This window comes from Engystomops pustulosus, chromosome 2 (genome assembly GCF_040894005.1).
Source record: "Engystomops pustulosus chromosome 2, aEngPut4.maternal, whole genome shotgun sequence".
Lineage (NCBI taxonomy): Eukaryota > Metazoa > Chordata > Amphibia > Anura > Leptodactylidae > Engystomops > Engystomops pustulosus.
Genome location: NC_092412.1, coordinates 36,017,960 through 36,032,769, shown reverse-complemented (window position 1 = coordinate 36,032,769; position 14,810 = coordinate 36,017,960).

Here is a 14,810-nt window from a genome sequence, read left to right as displayed (position 1 = left end):
ACATGATTACCCGTCATCTCTTTGCTTAAGGTCTCGCACCTTGGCTGCTTTTTAGCTGAGCTCCATTAGGGCTGAGGAGTGATCTGTGACTACAACTTGGCTACAGTGCCTATAGGGAGTCTAAGGTAGTCTAAGACACGCCCCCTGTCTCTTGATTGAATAGCAGCCTAAATAATGTGACAAGGGGTTGCTTTTAGACTATTGTAGAGCTAACATTTCAAATGTAGTCAAGTGGCGAGGATTTAAAAGACTAAATAGTCATTAGAGATCATTAAAATTATCCAAGATTTGATTATTCAAATTTTTCAAAAGATTCGATTGGGGTCAATATAATTTATGAAACTGTCCCAGTTAAATCATCCAGTAGTTTAAGTTCACGACTGTGGAATCTGCTTTATGCTACCAATTTGGTGGTCTAGTTTCAGACTGAATTTTTTCTGGAGCACGGACCGGATTTTCCGGGACACAGACTAAACCACGCCCCTTTTCCTGAGGCCACATCCTTTTACAAGTAAAAAAAAACTGGTCTGAACAAAGTTGTCTTGGAATTTGGTATATAACCCCTTCTAGTCTACACGGCTTTTTCATCTGAACCCCTGTCCATCTAACTAGCAAGATGGAATCCAGCAGAAATTTCAGGGTAAAAACCACATAAGTAAGAAAGGAAAGAGAATGATTTGTGCCAAAGTAAGAGTCTGAGAATCAAAGTTACAGTTCGCATAGGGTTGGCTCCAGGTTTCAGTAGGCCCCTGGGCAACATAGCCTCAGTGTGCCCCTTTGCAGTGAACTCATTAAAAATTCATATACTTAAACAGTCTCCTGTTCCCTAAAATATTCCCTAGTTTATCAGACCAAACAGCCCCCATACAGTTATTTTATATAAGCCGCCCTCACACCCTATGGATTCATTAGACACAGCCTCCCCTAGCCCCCATCAATTCCTTATGTACAGCCTCAGGGGTTCCCCCCCAGCAACTCTAGGCCCCCAGCACTTGTCCAGGTATGCCCAGTGCAGAACAAGTTGTGTACAAGTTGTAAGAACAGAATTTTTTTGTGGTAATGAACTGACTATAGCACAACACTAGATAGGGGGTCTTATAGGACCACTTCTCTCTGCCATTCATTCCCTGCTCCTATAACTCTTGCCTATTTCAGGTATACGTTTTCGACTACCTTTCTCTGCATTCAGTCCCATATTAGCTGACCCCGGCGACATATTAATACACTCTCCGTGAAATGCAAAGCTTGTAAAGCCTAAGGTTCTACATTCCAAGGAATCACAGATGACATTTTTTTTTGGGTCCACCACAGCTTTCATGCCTTAGGGTGCATTGCAAGGAAACGCTTTTTAGACTATACTATCACAAATCCTAATGCTGGCTATGTCAGCAGGATTGTTACCCTATGTAAGGACAGCGTATTGCAGCCACAGGTCCAAAAATAATTCGCTATTTGGCTACTAGGAGTAATAAAAGGACATGGCACAGTAATACTTATGAGCATTAGTCTCAATTCTAGGATTTTTTTGTATCCTAAACCACATCATTCAGTGTATAATACCCACCAGTGGCCTCCACAATGCATAACTTCCCCCTTCTTGTTGCCCACTTATATACTTAAATACTGTGACCAACACTTATATTGTGCCTTCCCCCCAAGTTGCAATCCCAACTTATATTTTCCACCTATTATGGCTCCAGTTGTAGATAGGGTGGAATCAGGAACATACCTAAAACCCAAAATAAGATACAATGAAACCTCTGCACAGAAAATTGGTCTTTAATGGAGGTTCTTAATGGAGTGGTCTCCTCAAACGGGGCAGCTTCCATAGAGACTAATGAGGAAGAAAATTGGACATTGAAAAAAATTGGTCTTTTAGGGAGGGCATCTACTTAAAGGGGTGGTCTGCTAGAGAGGTTACACAATTATAATAAAATTAATAATTATAAATAAATATCTAAAGACCCCGGATTAGAGATTGCTCCTTCAAACACAGGACATTTGGGAGGTAAATTGATGATATATATGTATTCATCAGGTAAGGCATTTCCCCCCTCCCACCATGTGCCAGAACTTTCTCTGCTGCAGTGAGATTACATCGGCCAAATGGAACCTGTGAAGCTACAGCATGGAGGGTCTCTGGTAACAACCCCCTCCCCCATAGCCTTTCTGGTAAATTAGCATAATTTATAAATTGATTTTAGATGGAAGGAGGCCATGGATAAAAACTATAAGAAGATTACCACGGTCACAGTCCCTGGATCTATGAGGAATTTATCATGATGGATTTTGATAGTAGATTCCCTATCTTGGGGATTACCAAGAAGAAGTAATAGTGAAACGCGTTGGGTTTCTGTTTTTGGTTCTCATGAGCTCTCTTTTGATATGTACAGTGTTTCGAGTAGGTTCTCTCCCTGACTGTTGTTGGTATGCCTATTTGGGTTGGAGCAGTGGCAGAATAAGTGTCCCAAGGGCCCTAGAGTGTTCACACAACTAGGGTTCCTCCAGCGTCCAAACCAACCTTGTGCCTCAAGGCCCGAAATGTCCACAGCAGAGTTCCCCCTTTACAGAAATGTCCACAGCAGAGCCCCCCTTTACAGAAATGTCCACAGCAGAGCCCCCCTTTAATGAAATGTTCACAGCAGAGCCCCCCTTTAATGAAATTTTCACAGCAGAGCCCCCCCTTTAATGAAATATCCACTGCAGAGCTCCTTGTTAATGAAATGGCCACAGCAGGGACCCCTTTAATGAAATGGCCACAGCAGGGCCCCTTTTAATGAAATGGCCACATCAGAAGGCCTCCCTTTAATGAAATAACCACAGCAGCTTGTGATGATGTATTCTAGATTTAGGGGAGTCAATTAAGCCAGGAATCAATCACTGTGAAATTTAAGAGGAGCAGCCCTGCTGTTCTTCATTTCTCCTGCGGAGGCGCTGCAGGGAGGAAGAACACTTACCACTAAGAATCCCAACACAAGATTTCATGGACAGAAAATGATAGTAACACAATTTACTTTGAGGTGTGAGTCTAATCACGCTCCTTGTTCCTCGTGAACCTACTCTTAGACTATCTATACTCCCAACGTATTAAAGGCTATTAATGTCCACTTTAACGGATTATGTTCTCATCAGCATTGCACATCTTTATCTCTAAATTAAATTCTAAGTGTAATGGCTGGCATCACAGATATCAGATCCGATTACTGTACAGTAGATCATTATACCCTCAGCTCCATAGCGAACGGAAACTGACATAAGGAGGGGGTTTGGTGGAATTTTACCCACATTTCTGTTGTTTTGTAGGATGTAGGCTACATATACCAAAGCTCATAGATTAACATGTAGGGTTAACGGGGCAAATGCCATGATGCTAGGGGGACTTGGTGTCACATGGACAGTGGGTCAGCTCCCATGGGGTGCTGCTAATGAGAACACTACCCTTTCTTCAAGAATTCAAGACTCTCATCTAATACTAAAAATGGTAAGTGGCTATTAAGAGCATCTTCATTTTAGAGGATCCAATATCCTTGCAGACTGATTCTATTGGTAATGGAGCACTACTTCATTTCACCTGCGGAGGCGCTGCAGAACACTTACTATGAGAAATACAACTATACACAGCAGGGCATAAAGTAATCATGCACTTATCAAGGAATCATTCATTTTGTACAACAGATTTATCGTAAAGCACATGTAACAGGGCCAAACCTACACATCTAAATATGTATGTATTATATGTATTTGTATGTATAATAAAATATGTATATTATAGGTAAAGGGTTCCTTTATGAGGCATCACAACAGCTTGTTCACTATTCCTGTATATGAAACTCTGCAGCCTTTAAAAAAAAAAAAAAGATAAAATGAGATCTGCATAATAATATTTTGCATCTGAAATGTGTATTACGATGTTCTGCAGCAGCTGAGGTGTGTATTATGGGGTTCTGCAGTAGCTGAAATGTGTATTATGAGGTTCTGCAGCAGCTGAGGTATGTATTATGAGATTTTTCTGCAGCCGATGTGTGTATTAGGGGGTTTTTCTGCAGCCGATGTGTGTATTATGAGGTTTTTCTGCAACCGATGTGTGTATTATGAGGTTTTTCTGCAGCCGGTGTGTATTAGGAGGTTTTTCTGCAGCCGATGTGTGTATTAGGAGGTTTTTCTGCAGATGATGTGTGTATTATGAGATTTTTCTGCAGCTGATGTGTGTATTATGAGGCTTTTATGCAGCTGAGGTGTGTATTATGAGGTTTTCCTGCAGCCGATGTGTGAATTATGAGGTTATTCTGCAGCCGATGTGTGTATTATGAGGTTTTTCTGCAGCTGAGGTGTGTATTTTGAGGTTTCTCTGCAGCTGAAATGTGTATTATGAGGTTCTGCAGCAGCTGAGGTATGTATTATGAGATTTTTCTGCAGCTGATGTGTGTATTATGAGGTTTTTCTGCAGCTGAGATGTGTATTATGAGGTTTTTCTGCAGCTGATGTGTGTATTATGAGGTTTTTCTGCAGCTCAGGTGTGTATTATGATGTTTTTCTGCAGCTGTAGTGTGTATTATGAGGTTCTGCAGCAGCTGAGATGTGTATTATGATGTCCTATAGTAGCTTAGGTGTGTTTTATGGGATTCGGCAGCAGCTGACGTGTGTATAATGAGATTCGGCTGCAGTTCTGATGACTAGAGCATGGAGCAGGGACACAGTTCTGTATCATACACACTACTCAATGTCCAATACCTATCGAAGATAAAATTATATGTCGCTCAGTTAGAGGTCCACACAGGAGGAAGGCTACAAAGACCATTTATTACTAACTGCTCCTGCAGGAGGAGATAAGCAGCGCCACTGTCTTCCGCTCATCCCTGTACAATCGTCACATTCTGATACATGTATATGGTGTATGTATAGTAGCTATTGGCTTTTTGATAATTCTGCATATTACTAGTTTCCGGGGAATAATAAACCCCTCGGCAGAGGTCAGGTCCATGTGTAGGTGTCCGTGCAGTAGTCTATCAGCCATGGCTTCCCCCTCCCCATACAATCACATATGGTGCCCGGCTCATCAGACACAGCTCTACAGGTCATCCATCCTTCGTGTCACCATGAATGAGAATGCAGGTTGTTTCATGGACAATTGTATCCCGTTATGATGGAAGAAGCGGGTGTGCACAGCTGACAGGTTCCCTTACTTGTCATCTATGTAATGGATGGGGCTCCTTAAAGAATTCTGTCTTCCCTGCAAGTGTAATCATTTCTAGAAACTCTCGCCCTGACTTCTAGGAATAGATGGTGCGCGTGGTGCGGTGCAGGATGAAATAGGAGCCATCCAGACCTGCGAGAACACAGCGTTTTGGTGTCTTTCCATTAATTAGATGTCTACGTGGCTGCATATCTTCCTTGAGATGGATTATTGTCTGTAATACGGCATATGGCGATATTGCAGCTTTTAAAGTAAATATTATATTGAATATCCAGAGAAGGAATCAGATAGAAATAACAATTTACAGTTGTACACATAAAACACATTGCCCCATAGGACCTCTATGTGTTCTCCTGTACTGCAGGGTTACCTTACTGTGTTATGGAGATGTTCTGCACAATTCTGTACCTGGGATAATACACACAGTGATGTCACAGTACAGGGATAATACACACAGTGATGTCACAGTACAGGGATAATACACACAGTGATATCACAGTACAGGGATAATACACACAGTGATGTCACAGTACAGGGATAATACACACAGTGATGTCACAGTACAGAGACAATACACACAGTGATGTCACAGTGCAGGGATAATACACACAGTGATGTCACAGTACAGAGATAATACACACAGTGATGTCACAGTACAGGGATAATACACACAGCGATGTCACAGTACAGAGATAATACACACAGTGATGTCACAGTACAGAGATAATACACACAGTGATGTCACAGGACAGGGATAATAAACACAATGATAGTACAGTGCAGTGATAATACACACAGTGATGTCACAGTAAAGGGATAATACACTCAGTGATGTCACAGTACAGAGATAATACACACAGTGATGTCACAGTACAGGGATAATACACCCAGCGATGTCACAGTACAGGGATAATACACACAGTGATGTCACAGTGCAGAGATAATACACACAGTGATGTCACAGTACAGGGATAATACACACAGTGATGTCACAGTACAGGGATAATACGGAGTGATGTCACAGTACAGGGATAAAACGCAGTGATGTCACAGTACAGAGATAATACACACAATGATGTCACAGTACAGGGATAATACACACAGCAATGTCACAGTACAGAGATAATACACACAGTGATGTCACAGTACAGGGATAATACACACAGTGATGTCACAGTGCAGAGATAATACACACAGTGATGTCACAGTACAGGGATAATACACAAAGTGATGTCACAGTACAGGGATAATACGGAGTGATGTCACAGTACAGGGATAATACGCAGTGATGTCACAGTACAGAGATAATACACACAATGATGTCACAGTACAGGGATAATACACACAGCGATGTCACAGTACAGGGATAATACACACAATGATGTCACAGTACAGGGATAATACACACAGCGATGTCACACTACAGGGATAATACACACAGTGATGTCACAGTACAGGGATAATACACACAGTGATGTCACAGTACAAGGATAATACACACAGTGATGTCACTGTACAGAGATAATACACACAGTGATGTCACAGTACAGGGATAATACACACAGTGATGTCACAGTACAGAGATAATACACACAGTGATGTCACAGTACAGGGATAATACACACAGTGATGTCACAGTACAGAGATAATACACACAGTGATGTCATAGTACAGGGATAATACACACAGTGATGTCACAGTACAGGGATAGTACACAGAGTGATGTCACAGTACAGGGATAATACACTCAGTGATGTCACAGTACAGGGGTAATACACACAGTGATGTCACAGTGCAGGGATAGTACACACAGTGATGTCACAGTACAGGGATAATACACACAGTGATGTCATAGTACAGGGATAATACACACAGTGATGTCACAGTACAGGGATAGTACACAGAGTGATGTCACAGTACAGGGATAATACACTCAGTGATGTCACAGTACAGGGGTAATACACACAGTGATGTCACAGTGCAGGGATAGTACACACAGTGATGTCACAGTACAGGGATAATACACACAGTGATGTCACAGTACAGAGATAATACACACAGTGATGTCACAGTACAGGGATAATATACACAGTGATGTCATAGTACAAAGATAATACACACAGTGATGTCACAGTACAGGGATAATACACACAGTGATGTCACAGTACAGGGGTAATACACACAGTGATGTCACAGTGCAGGGATAGTACACAGAGTGATGTCACAGTACAGGGATAATACACTCAGTGATGTCACAGTACAGGGGTAATACACACAGTGATGTCACAGTGCAGGGATAATACACACGGTGATGTCACAGTACAGGGATAATACACACAGTGATGTCACAGTACAGGGATAATACACACAGTGATGTCACAGTACAGAGATAATACACACAGTGATGTCACAGTACAGGGATAATACACACAGTGATGTCACAGTACAGAGATAATACACACAGTGATGTCACAGTACAGGGATAATACACACAGTGATGTCACAGTACAGAGATAATACACACAGTGATGTCACAGTGCAGGGATAATACACACAGTGATGTCACAGTGCAGGGATAATACACACAGTGATGTCACAGTACAGGGATAATACAAACAGTGATGTCACAGTACAGAGATAATACACACAGTGATGTCACAGTACAGGGATAATATACACAGTGATGTCATAGTACAAAGATAATACACACAGTGATGTCACAGTACAGGGATAATACACACAGTGATGTCACAGTACAGGGGTAATACACACAGTGATGTCACAGTGCAGGGATAGTACACACAGTGATGTCACAGTACAGGGATAATACACTCAGTGATGTCACAGCACAGGGAAAATACACACAGTGATGTCACAGCACAGGGAAAATACACACAGTGATGTCACAGTGCAGGGATAATACACACAGTGATGTCACAGTAGAGGGATAATATACACAGTGATGTCATAGTACATGGATAATACACACAGTGAAGTAACAGTACAGGGATAATACACTCAGTGATGTCACAGTACAGGTATAATACACACAGTGATGTCACATACAGGATAATACACACAGTGATGTCACAGTACATGGATAATACACGCAGTAATATCAAAGTACTAGGATAATACACACAGTGATGTCACAGTACAGGGATAATACACACAGTGATGTCACAGTACAGGGATAATACACTCAGTGATGTCACAGTACATGTATAATACACACAGTGATGTCACATACAGGATAATACACACAGTGATGTCACAGTACAGGGATAATACACACAGTGATGTCACAGTACAGGGATAATACACACAGTGATTTCACAGTACAGGGATCATACACAGTAATGTCACAGTACAGGGATAATACACACAGTGATGTCACAGTACAGGGATAATACACACAGTGATGTCACAGTACAGGATAATACACACAGTGATGTCACAGTACAGGGATAATACACACAGTGATGTCACAGTACAGGGATAATACACAGTGATGTCACAGTACAGAGATAATACACAATGATGTCACAGTACAGGGATAATACACACAGTGATGTCACAGTACAGAGATAATACACACAGTGATGTCACAGTACAGGGATTATACACTCAGTGATGTCACAGTACATGTATAATACACACAGTGATGTCACATACAGGATAATACACACAGTGATGTCACAGTACAGGGATACTACACACAGTGATGTCACAGTACAGGGATAATACACACAGTGATGTCACAGTACAGGGATAATACACACAGTGATGTCACAGTACAGGGATAATACACACAGTGATGTCACAGTACAGGGATAATACACACAGTGATGTCACAGTACAGAGATAATACACAGTGATGTCACAGTACAGAGATAATACACAATGATGTCACAGTACAGGGATAATACACACAGTGATGTCACAGTACAGGGATAATACAAAAAAAATTGTATAAGGTCCATCTAGTCTGTATATATATATATCATTTGTAAATAGCCAAATGCCCCAAATTTCCTGAACTGCCAAATCCTATCCAAATCATAAGTATATATATACACATCCTATCCATAGTAGTGACTTCAGAGTTGTAACATAAAGCTCCTGGCCCCAATGTCAACCCTAAAACAATCCTCCAAGTGCTGTTCATAAATTGGGCTTCTTCTATAAAGTCACATTGGCCTTTTAGCCCGCGAGAAAAGCCATCTCCCCTTCTCCACAAAACTTCTGTCCTAAAATGGGCACTTGTACACGAGTCTATTGTTACACAGATCTCCTCACCGGTTATATTGGGTATATATCCAATATTTACATCCTTTATACCAAGGCGTTTCGGGTGGAAAGACCCCCTTAGTTAGGGTTCCTAATGGAAATACTGGATGTGCACAAATTTAATAAAGACCTTCACAGCTGCTGGAAAGGGGTTTTCTTCTTTCATCACAACCTCCGCACCCAGTGGTAGATGTACCCATGATGCAACACATCCAGAACTCAGCTTTTGATCCCCCAAATACTAAATCTGTACCCCCTATAGCTATATTATAAGTCCTGACTTTCGTTGATGAAGTGTTCCTTGGATGCTTCATTCAGGTAATATGAATCCCCAGACATTTCCATAGGTCTTGTTACAGTATTCACTTGCAGAATGAAGCCCATCACATGACATAGACCCCCCAGGTGATATCTGTGCCTGTGCACGCATACAGCTGCACACTGGGGGGGGGGGGACTGAAAGGTCACTCATACAGGGGGCTGCATCGCCTGCTAGTTCTCACAAAAGACCGTAGCTGTAAGCGAAAAGCCGGAGCTTGTCCTCCTATATCCACAAGTGTAACTATGCGAGAGGAGGAGTCCGATGGCAGCGAAAAATGTTGCGTCAGCTATTTCAGAAATCTGTTAAAACAGGCTGAAAATACCCAAGCGCATATCAGCGTTTGAGATAGCAGAGGTGAGAGTTAATGGGGAGTTTATGGTAATAAATCTGCTCATCTCTCTAGACACATCTCAGCCCAGAGACTGCAGCGGATAAAACATGATGGAACTCAATTCCATCAGAAATAATGGTTAAAGGACAACTCTCGCTATTATTTTAGGGCAGTGTACCCAATGCTATAGGCAGGGTCGGCTCCAAATTTCAGTAGGCCCCTGGGTGACAGAGCCTCAGTGTGCCCCTTTGCAGTGAACTTACATGGCAGCATTAAAAATTTAGAAACTTAAACAGCCTCCTGCTCGCAAAATTATTCCCTAGTTTATTATCCCAAACAGCCCCCTCCTGGTTATTTTATATACAGCCCCCTCCTGGTTGTTTTATATACAGCCCCCTCCTGGTTATTTTATATACAGACCCCTCCTGGTTATTTTATATACAGCCCCCTCTTGGTTATTTTATATACAGCCCCCTCCTGGTTATTTTATATACAGCCCCCTCCTGGTTATTTTATATACAGCCCCCTCCTGGTTATTTTATATACAGCCCCCTCCTGGTTATTTTATATACAGCCCCCTCCTTGTTATTTTATATACAGCCCCCTCCTGGTTATTTTATATACAGCCCTCTCCGGGTTATTTTATATACAGCCCCCTCATGGTTATTTTATATACAGCCCCCGTCATGGTTATTTTATATACAACCCCATCGTGGTTATTTTATATACAGCCCCCTCCTGGTTGTTTTATATACAGCCTCCTCCTGGTTATTTTATATACAGCCCCCTCATGGTTATTTTATATACAGCCCCCTCATGGTTATTTTATATACAGCCCCCTCCTGGTTATTTTATATACAGCCCCCTCATGGTTATTTTATATACAGCCCCCTCATGGTTATTTTATATACAGCCCCCTCATGGTTATTTTATATACAGCCCCCTCCTGGTTATTTTATACACAGCCCCCTCCTGGTTATTTTTTTATACAGCCCCCTCCTGGTTATTTTATATACAGCCCCCCTCATGGTTATATTATATAAGCCCCCTCATGGTTATTTTATATACAGCCCCATTGTGGTTATTTTATATAAGCCTCCTCATGGTTATTTTATATACAGCCCCATCGTGGTTATTTTATATACAGCCCCATCGTGGTTATTTTATATACAGCCCCATCGTGGTTATTTTATATAAGCCCCCTCATGGTTATATTATATACAGCCCCCTCATGGTTATATTATATACAGCCCCCTAATGGTTATTTTATATACAGCCCCATCATGGTTATTTTATATACAGCCCCCTCCTGGTTATTTTATATACAGCCTCCTCATGGTTATTTTATATACAGCCCCCTCATGGTTAATTTATATACAGCCCCCTCATGGTTAATTTATATACAGCCCCCTCATGGTTAATTTATATACAGCACCCTCCTGGTTATTTTATATACAGCCCCATCGTGGGTATTTTATATACAGCCCCACATGGTTATTTTATATACAGCCTCCTCATGGTTATTTTATATACAGCCCCCTCATGGTTATTTTATATACAGCCCCCTCCTGGTTATTTTATATACAGCCTCCTCATGGTTATTTTATATACAGCCCCACATGGTTATTTTATATACAGCCCCCTCCTGGTTATTTTATATACAGCCCCCTCCTGGTTATTTTATACACAGCCCCCTCATGGTTATTTTATATACAGCCCCATCGTGGTTATTTTATATACAGCCCCCTGCTGGTTATTTTATATACATCCCCCTCCTGGTTATTTTATATACAGCCCCCTCATGGTTATTTTATAACCACTCGCTATTTTATAGCCCCACTCGCACTTTATGGATTTATTAGATAGAGCCCCCACTACCCTCATGGGTTCCTTATGTACAGCCTTATGTGGGCCCCCCAGCAGCTCTGTGCCCCGGCACTTGCCCAGTGCTGGCGCCGGCCCTGACTATAAGTCTCCAGCAATCAGAAAACTACAACTAGGGGTTGTGGTGACGCTGCAGAGCCTTTGGCAAGGAACTACAGTATGAGGTCCAGATACCCTATGGCCCCCATCTTCTCCCCCTCTAAGTACACCGCTGATATGACATTATTGCTGAGGCCTAGTAAATGGTGACTAGTGTGACCACAGAAATGTCGGCCCATGAGCCGCAGGAGATTTTAATAATTTCTTTGTGGTTGGTCACCAGTTTAAATAAACAAATTTGATCATTTTAAATCGAGAACAAAGGAGGCCCCTCTAGCATCAAGGTTCTGGGTGCCCCAGGACTATTGTGACAATTGACTTCCCTATAGATGACCTATTGTCATAGATTGATTTTGTGATTGAATGGTTCCTGCTGGCCACCAATGACTAAAAGCTGGAAATTCTATCATTCAGCATTGGTCATATCTTGGACCTTCCGCTCCTCACTGCTGGGCACAGATTCAATGGGGGACGTTTACGGCATATGTCATATGATGAAGGAATTATCAGGAGGATCCGGTAGTGCCCACTCTGTTGTTCCCCCTTCATGTGCCTCCTTGGAGTGGAGCTGGTGTAAAGGGGATAATAATCGCAATGTCTGATGTACAAGCCCTCATAAATGTCCCTTGATATTCCCAAAAGATAAGTTTGGCCGAACATAAAAAAAAAGTAATGGTAAGTATAACAGGTGGCACTATCTTTTGCTATCCATTGCAGAGGGTTTTGTAAAAAATTTAGTTTGAGTGCTGATTTGTAAGCTGACCTGTAGGTGGCACTGGAGAAATGCCTTCTAGAGGAGATGCATTTGTGGCACTGCTGTAAATATGTTTTTCAGTATACCACAATGGGGCACATTTACTTACCTGGTCCTGTGGAGTTCACGAAGTGTCCGACGATCCTGCACTCTGGCGCGATTCACTGAGATTGTGTGCCCGATATCCTGCATGTGTCGCTTCCCCGCTCAGGTTTGACAGAGATCACTTTCTTCTTCGTGGTGCATGTAAGTGCATTGTCTTGCAACACAATTTGAATCTTAAATCCCCCGCTCACCCCCCCCCCCCAAGACGGCCCACCCCCCACGACGGCCCACCCCCAATTTCTGTTGCATGAAAGCCAGCACATCAGCGCCACAATCCCATAGTGTGCGCCACAATACCCTGTAAATACCTGTCACAGGGGTGTAAATCCCAAAAATTTTGAAAATCCAACAAAAGTGCAATCCGCGGACCTTTAGTAAATAAGCCCCAATGTCTGCACATAACTCTTCTACAAAGTGTATAAAATGCTTCCAATACCTGTTGTGACCTGAGCAAAAAAGCTAAAAAAAATGCTTTTTAATTTCAGCCACTTTTCGATTAGTATTTATGTCCTGCAGGCAGAGAGTCTAAAGTGCATAAATGTAAAGCTAAGGCTACTGTACTAGCAGCTGGAACACAGCCAACATAGCTACTAACCTAGAAAATGAAGGGGTGGGGAGAAAATTTTAAAAATCGATTTAAAACATTCTTTAAAAAAAAAATTCATTTTGAGAATTTTTAGGTTTACGGCTGATATTGTGATAAAACTTAGTGCGGTTGTAAAGGGCTACGATTTGGGCACAGTAAAGGGGGTGTCCCTAATAAAAAGACTATTTATGTGTCATTCTCAGGGTGTACGGCTGATCGACAGGGCGAGTGGACTCTGAATAGACACATCCCCTACAGCGATGCCTGAAGGGAAAGAAACCATGCTACAGAAATAGAAGGACAAGCGCCATCCTGACCCAGTCCAGAAGAGCCACCTGTCTACTTGATTATGAATGACATTGGTCTATACTAAATCATTTGACAATTAGAAGCCGATCCCTTGGATGAGGACCTTAAAGGGAAGGTCCAAACATAACTCACATGCTATTAGGTTTTACAAAAATTCGAATTTCGACAGAAAGAAGGGAATGCACATCCATTTTTGGAACTATCCTCTTGGACTCTAGCGGTGACATATATAATAATCCGGTGCATTGTGCTCTAGCGCATAATATAAGCCCCACCCCTTAGCCACGCCATATATGCGGAGGTCTTAGCCTCCTTATAAATTCGTAGGCTGGCTACGCTCACGAACACTACTACACGGCCGGGCAGTGAGGGCAATGTTGTTCTTGTGCATGTGCAAGTTTAGCAGAAAGATCTGGTGACGTCACCGGCTCTCTGTAGGTGGACCAAGTAGGACCAGGGGCAATTCAACCGCGGTACATAAAATCAAGGCCATGACAAGAAGATACAAGAACTTGCAAAAATTAGGAAAGGAGGGGGGCAAGCGACTGTCTGGGGTTTCCAAGGAAAAAGGTCAGTGAGCACCAGAATACACAACTATTTAAAGGATGTAGCCATGACTTCTTGTCACCGAGGGACACAGAAAGACCTTCCCTGGTGACACTTGTCAATTAGCCCTGAAGTCCGGTCATTTAGTCCTATCATCCCCCTGGCAGAATTCTAACCAGGGTGGCAATGGCCTTTTGGAGGGAAAACATTTTCCAGCCTAAACATTGCTGAGGTAACATAGAGGATGCCTATAATCCCATGAGGAACCCACCCTGTTCCATACATTATTTCAGGGCTTGTACGTCAGAGAACTGGCTTACAAACCCTGATAAATGTCCCCCACAGAATCAATTTATTCCTGCACTTTGCAATATGTTACCCATTGCATGA